We start from the raw sequence: 8,352 nt of genomic DNA on the forward strand, positions 1-8,352 counted from the left end.
AAAATACAAAATGTCTACCATGAGAAAACGAGACTACTATTCCCCTCAAAAATAGTGAGTTTGACATGTTTTTGTTTATGTTTTAAATTTTATTTTTTATTAACATTTTTAAAAATAAAAAATATGCAAGTAACACGGGAAAATGATTTCTGTCCCTGATGTATCACTTTTTTCTTAAGGAAATTGATTTTAGTTGTGTTTTTATGCACAACATTTTTAAACTAAAAACGAAATTTTCATTTGTAAGAAAAAATTAAGGGAAAACGGGCGGAAGTAAAAAAAGACCTATGGAAATACAAACTGGCTCGTTTGTTTTTATTGAACTAGATTCTATTTTTCTTGTATTTCGTTAGTTTTTTGAAATATAATTTACACAGTTACACCAGTGCTGAACCTGTATTAGGAGGGAGGGTGACAAAAAATATAAGAGAAAATACAAGAAAAATACAGATAAAATAAAGTAGTGTCAGAAATTTTTTTTGATGTAATCCATCAATAATGATTCATGAATGAGACGTCATTAATTTAAATTAATCAAATGTATTAATGGATTTTTTATAGGGGTGCCGTAAATTGTTTAGTCCCGGGCCCGGATTTTCTATCTACGGCCCTGATTGTAGGTTATTTTTATATTTTTTTTTTTTTGTAATTTTTTTGTGGTTTCGTTGTCTTAAGAATTATTAAAACTTTTATTTTGCATTTTATTTTTATTTTTTTGCTTGTCGGCTTTCCGTTCTGATGTAGCTACTTTCACCGGTTGGAAAGGACTTGTCCCCAATCCGTGTTTTATTCCTTCACTTGGAGCCGATTTCGAATGGTTGGAGAGGTCTTGTATGCAATCCTTAGGCTTGTAATTACCGTTTCATTTTCTTTTTCGCTCGTGTATCTAAACTGCTTCTGATCACACGGTTGGAGAGGCATTGTCTCCAATCCACACTTTATTCCTTCATCTGGCCTGTTTTCGAACGGTTGGAGAGGCCTTGTCTCCAATCCGTCGCCTAGTTTGCTATTACCTTTCCTATATGCTAGCCTTTTCGTTGTTTATCATTCTGAACCCGTTAATTATACGGAGGCCTGGTAACCAATGCGTTCTCAGCTCAATCCCCTCCACCTTTGCAGTTTGTTCACTAACTAAACCAAACTGTTTAATGTTCGCTGCTACGAAGTCTGGAAAGACTTATTTCCGCTATTTCATGGCATGCCGCGGAAAATGTTACGTTACTTTGTAGCATGCATCCAACAAATGTTTCAGGAGTGTAATCCTCTCCGAAAATGCCGCGTAGTTTGCATATCGAGCTATAGAATCTATTACACTCGAAAAATACATAATAAACATCTACTACTGCATCGCTCCCACAGTGATCGCATATCTTTTTAGGCTCGTGATTGAATCGGTGCAGATATTCCTTGAAGCAACCGTGCATCACAAACTATATGAGGTAGAAATCTAACTCGCCGTGCTTTCTCGATATCCGTATAATAATATCTGGGATACATCGGTGTGCCCATCGTCCCTTTGTTGAGGCATTTGACCTGAGCTGCCAGTTGACTTTACCCAGCTGAAATTTGATTTATAGTCCGTGGCTAGGTGCCAAACAGGAGCCCCGTAAAGTATTTGGCTCTATACAACGCCAGCAAGCAGTTGCCTCTGTCGTTGCTTTGGTCCTCTTGCATTTATCATTATCCATAGAGTTGGGTCGTTTCGTTATGAACTTGTTCAACTGACCGGGTCTCTCAACTGAACAAGTGAACTAGATCTTCGATTTCGGTTCTATTTGTTCTTTTAGTTCATTTGTTCTTCTAGTTCGTTTTATCTAATGTTATTCTTTCTCTCTTCTCGTTCGCGAACATTGTAAATTCATACATACATACGCAGAAATTCACAGTGAGCACGAATGTCGATGATGCCAGATATCTGTGGTCATCTTTGTGTGTGGCACTGCTGCAACAATATATGTATGGACTATTTATGAATTTTTATTTTTTTTTTTTATTTAATTATTATATTTATTAAACTTGAAAAGTTCATATTTACAATTTGTGTCTGTACTCTTTCAATTTCCTGGACATTCCGAAATTTGTAACTTTTTTGAAGTTAATTATACATATATATATTAACTTATTTATTCATAACACATTTAAATATATGTACCTACACAAAGCATTGCTGCATACACACCCACATCTATACTTGCTGGCGCTTTTTTCGCGGGTGCGAGCAGCAGTAAACAAATTTGCTTGAAAAAATAAAGAACAGATGTACCTAAAGAACAACTTGTTCGTTCATCAGAAAAAGAACGAAAGATTCGAATCTCTGAAAAGAACGAAAAAGCACAACTCTAATTATCCTAGATAATGCTGCTGCCTTTCATTGGCATACTCTATGTGGGTTTTGGATGATTAGGCAAGTGGAATAACATATGTATGTACACATGTGAGCATATACACCGAGAGACCTACATATATATGATTTGTAAGACATTGTTAAATCGGGTGAAAAAAAGATGTAGGAGAAATAAAAGAATTAAATTTGAATGGTATGCAAAAAAAAAAAAAACTCAATGAAACCCGAATTAACAAAGCGAAAAATAAGAATATTGAATGAGCACATTTCACGATGATAATAAAAAACTGGGGCACAACCTTGAATTTCAGCTTTGTTATACAGAAACTACGAGCTCAAATTCTTTCTTATTGAAATTCATAAATGTAAGTAGATAAGTTCATATATGTACATATGTATCTATGATTATGACTCTTTGTACCACATGCGACGATTCAAAGCCAGCAAACATATCAAGTGTTAGAACACAACAATACGATTTGCTCGAATACTGTAAAGCTTTAATATATTGAACAGAACTTTAATATTTGGCCGAAACATTCCAATGTTCCAATGTTCATGGTTGTAAGATTAGGTTGAGAAGGCATGCACTGACTTTCTACACTTCCATCATCATCCTCATTAATAAGCCCTTGACGACCTAAGCAATTTCGGACGTGTCGTTACAAGTCAACCCCTGTTTAGTGATAGCTGCTAATAGGGAACACCAAGAGAGATAGAGTATTCCCAAAAAAATTGGGCGAGATTAAAAGAGTTTGCTCATGTCCTGCGCTCGCAAAACTATTAAGAGTGACAAACTTCTGGTGAGTTCCATACAGACATAACAACCAGTCCAAATTAGCACTTGCTGGCAAGAGTAATTATACGTTCCCCACACTTACACTCGGAAACATTTTAGTCAATTTTATATGATTTCGGTTTGTACTGGCGGGATAGTTTTCGTTCAATCAGATACCACGTAGTTTGTCTTGAATGAACCACTAATTTAACCATATTATCTTAAGTAGGAGTGAAAAAGCCATCTTCGTCAATCGCTCAGACTGACGAAAAATCTTGCCATTGAGTCATCTCGTCAGCAGTCTTGGAAATCGTTTATGACAGTTTCTGCATATGGAGCCAGCTGGCAGACGAAATTGTCGTTGTAAAGCTCAAGTTCACTTTTTCATTTTTGAACCACCTGTGTAAACTATGATGTCCCTCCATCTGTTCGTTGAAGTCAACTGTCTTCGTACTGTCCGTGTCAGGTCAGTCTGGGGTCTTCACTCCATAGCACAATTGCGCTCTCATTGTGTATGCGAAAGGGCTATCCCTCTTAATTTTTGGAGACCCATGGCTTGAAATTCCTCAGCGTAAGTGTCCCTCTTTCGGTCAAACCTTTCACGAACATATTTAGAGTCACCAAGCGAAAGATGATGCTTAACCCTTCCTTAAGTGCACTCCTCACTGCGCCTGATATTAGCAGAAAAATTTCCCCAGGTATTCTAGCTTTTGCACTCTCCTAATGGTCTGCTGATTGCTCCTTTTGTTTGGCGCCTACCACCAGACTATAGCGTCAAGGCTCAGTATCGACCAAAAGACTGTGGGTACATTAAGGAGGCGGTATCTTTTTGCTGCTAGGAATCCGGACAACGATAGATAAGTTTATTTATAGATTTTATTTGCTCGTCGTCTTTACAGCTCTTTCACCATGATCATGTGAAGTTGAATCCCTTACAAATATTTCGACGTGCCGCAGATGAGACAGAAAGTTAATAAGGCAAGATGGGAACAGCCCGATCTACTGAGCAATCACTTACCTAGATCGAATACAGTTTAATACAAGTTTTAAATTTAACAAAAGAATTTCAAAGAGATAACTGTAGCTTGGCTACCACTAAAGGCATCCCTCTTAATTTTGTCACCTTTATGTTTCACTACTTCCGTGTTAGCATAGACCTCTGCTGGAAAACATTGCAGTCATTTGGTCACACTCACCAAAGGAGCATGCTTTCCTATCTACCATTAGAAACCTTGCTTGATCGGAACTAAAATATGTTATAGTGCCACTTTCGGTAAGGCAAGTCAGACCACAATCTTCAATAGAGTCGGGTAGGAAGTTAAGCGATTTTCTCCTGATGCTATACACCATTGAGACAGTCTGGATTCAAAAGTCTAAAAAGTAAGTGTATGTTGTCTCCACAGCTATTTCGATTAATTAGATCCACTTGATTGTTTGTACTCGTATCTGTGAATTTTGTTAAAATATCACATCATAAACAATTTCACACAAAAATTAAATTCCATGCACATACTAATAAAAATCTTCATAGGAATTTTCATTTTCATGCAACAACACTTTGCCTAATGAAACTCATTAACATATATAAATAAGACTAACACAGACACTGGAAAACCAAATATTGTTCTGAAGGTTGAAAAAGAGGTATTACTTAGATCTGAAGGATCATAAGCAATGAGGCAGCAGGAGATGAAAAATAAAGGTGGTACATTCGTAAGTTAGCGTCTACATCGAAAAGTCTTGAGTTGAGTTAAGATATTTATGCATTTGTCTTCTTTGTAGCTGCATTAATCGATTCTTCCGCAGAACAAAATGATGTTTTACGTTGAAAGGCAAGTAACCCGTTACATATGTATACGAATATATATGTATGTACCTTTGTAGGATATGTAAAAATAGAGACGAGCTGCATAGAGTATATCAAACCAAAAACGCGGTTTGTAAAGGTGAGAAAAAAGGCGTAAGTGTATATACATTTTGAGAATTGTGCCTGTAGGAAATTGTAAAGCAAGATGATATTGTTTATATGTGATTAATGTGCTCAAGCTCTGATATACAGCCAACAAGCTTGGAGCGAGGACAGTGCATCCACGGATCGGGGAGACAGTGGATGTATCAGTCGGCGCGAACAGGTCGATTTGGCAGCACCTGTTGAGCACAAAGCCATCGAAAATGGTGAAACAGCGAACGTACCCAGAAGCCTAGCACATACGGAGAATCCCCAGCGGGTTAGGGGGCTTAGAATATACCCGCGGTAGGTATGTCTGCCGTGAGAGGCGATTAAAATATCGAATGATTCAAGGGGCTGTGTAGCGCAATCCTTTGAATGGGTTCCCAGCGCAATTTATAGCCAATTGTCAACCTCAACTTTCCGTGAGAACCCCGTTTCTTTGGCAGGCGAGGCTCTGCCGACCCAAATTTCCTCACGGGTCTTGGGGGTGGGAGGGCGGTATGGCCTAGAAGGTTTTATGTGGTCATATTAAATCGTTTTCGAGATGGTCGGGCTAGTACCTTAATGGTGCTTGTTACCGGAACTTAACGGATCTGCATCAGGCAAAGGACCATCAACATCGATAACACTCCTCAAAACCGTCGGGTACTACAACAGCAGCAACAACAACAGAGGCTCCTGCTCAGAGAGATCAGCGCCAAATAACTAACAAAGAGAGATCACTCACTGAAGGGAAAAAGGAAAGCAAACATGAAGAGTGAGCCAATGCTGAGCAACCCGCTCTACCTGCAGCAATGCAATGCCGCGGCCAGATCAATTGTACATCTTCATGACATGGGCTTGATGAAGTACATCCTGGAATAGAGAAAATGGTAAAAAAGAGTCCATAGAGGCCCAAAAATTTCAGAGAAGACCATATTTGCTATCACTGAAAAGCTAAAAATACATAAGGCTAACCCATAGTTCAATTACTAAAGGTTATCCATGTAGACTTAGACCACCCTGTGCTTTTCACATTCCAAACTCCCAAGTCGCTCCTAAAATGGAAAGTGTTATTTCTTTTCAAACTCCTTTCTGAATAATGAACAAAACTTTAAAACAATACTGAGTTTTTCTTGTCAGAACAAAAATGTCAATTGGGTACACTTTTTTAGTTTTGATAGTTTCTTTTGATAACATTCGTGAAAAATTTAATAATTTTGATGTAAATTTTTGGGTAAATTACAAATAAAAACGCAATTCTGTAACAATGTTGAGCACTTGAACTTTGTAATTGGGTAAGCATTTTTCTACTGAGCACCGTTTTCACCAAAGTCAATATTTTGCGATAATATTTGGTCAGCGCCGAGTCTTGTGGTCGTGAAGAACACTGTGTGAATTTTGTTGCAAAATTCTGCATGGTTTTTTTTAAATTGGCAATTAAATATTTTTGAATTGTTTATCCGAAAGTAAGCGTCCAAATCGGGCAATTTTTTAGGTATAGATTCAAAAGACATTCAAGTACAGGGCAAAATTATTTTTTTTTGCAAAAATTGTTTTTGTTGTTTGTTTGCAACAAATTTTCTATAAAAAATTGAATATTTAAACAATTTCTCTGCCTTGCAGACGGAAATTTTAAAGAACAGCTTATGCAAAAACCATTTCTGGGATAATCTACGAAAAAAAAATGTTTGGGATCTGACATAGTTTGAAAACATTGCTTTGTTTTACGAAAGCTTTAGTACTAAAAATTTTGTTTTCAATAAGGAAAAAAATAAAACTAGAGTTATTAATAATTATTTTGTTTGCATTGATATGAAATACGAGCAGAAATACGAGTGAACAAAATGCCGAATCCAAATCACTGGTGAACCCTTTTCAAAAAATAACCATAATACAGTGTACAGAAATTTAGTGCGAATAAGTGATGAAAAGTGATGGCGGCCACCGTGGTGTGATGGTAGCGTGCTCCGCCTACCACACCGTTTGCCCTGGGTTCACACCCCGGGAAAAGCAACATCAAAATTTTAGAAATAAGGTTTTTCAATTAGAAGAAAATTTTTCTAAGCGGGGTCGCCCCTCGGCAGTGTTTGGCATGCGCTCCGGGTGTATTTCTGCCATGAAAAGCGCTCAGTGAAAACTCATCTGCCTTGCAGATGCCGTTCGGAGTCGGCATAAAACATGTAGGTCCCATCCGACCAATTTGTACGGAAAAGCAAGAGGAGCACGACGCAAATTGGAAGAGAAGCTCGGCCTTAGATTTCTTCCGAGGTTATCGCGCCTTACATTTATTTTATTTTTAGTGATGAAAATTTTAAACTTAGCGAACTAGCCGGACAATACGTGGGTCGAACGTGTAGAAAATATTTATACAACGGAAAATTACATTCGTCTCCTAATGGAAATACTGGTCATACCCTGTGCAAAGGTTATAATTATTTTTTATGTCACGTAAATAAATGCCACTGTTGAAGACGGTTCGCAAAATATTGTGGAAAATCCTATGGACGACAGTGAAAAAAAATCTGGAAAATAAGCCGAACTACTGATGGCAGTATTCTTAACGTATTGGCACTTGAGGGGTTTTTTTCTGGATCTGCTCCCGATGGTTTGGAGATCCATAGGATTTTACCTAAAAAATTCCCCAATTTTGGACGCTTACTTTCGGATAAACAATTAATTTGCCAAGACAATACAAAAATATTTAATTGCCAATTTAAAAAAAAAAACCATGCAGAATTTTGCAACCAAATTCACACAGTGTTCTTCTCGACCACAAGACTCGGCGCTGACCAATTATCATCGCAAAATATTAACTTTGGAGAAAACGGTGCTCAGTTGAAAAAGCCTTACCCAATTATTTTTCAGAGGCCACAAATAAGCAGAAATCCTTGTTGCTGTGCTACCCGTACACTAAAGACCCGCAAGTAAAGAACGAGGTGTTGTTTTGATGCACTTGCTTGCTGCTGGTCAAAAGGTTGTTCGGCACTATTTTCAAAACATTTGGACTTCCAGATCTCGTTTACGGAGTACTAAACAGCTTTCGGAAGTTCCGGCTGTGTGTAACTGCCAATAGTTTGAAACCTAGCGTGTGCTCAAGCTGGACATAGCTAAAGGCAGTGCGTGACTGTTTCTTTGCAGCTCTCCTCGACGCAGCTCATGCCAATGCTGTAAAAAGGGATCTCCGTTCTTGCTTCATGCAGGCCAGTGGTCAGTGATTGAGGCAATAATCCTAAATATTTATTTTCTTAAATGATGCATCTTGACCACCTATGCTGCATCCATGCCTGTTGCGTAGTT

The sequence above is a fragment of the Eurosta solidaginis genome, chromosome 1, assembly GCF_040869045.1.
Source record: "Eurosta solidaginis isolate ZX-2024a chromosome 1, ASM4086904v1, whole genome shotgun sequence".
Taxonomy (NCBI): domain Eukaryota; kingdom Metazoa; phylum Arthropoda; class Insecta; order Diptera; family Tephritidae; genus Eurosta; species Eurosta solidaginis.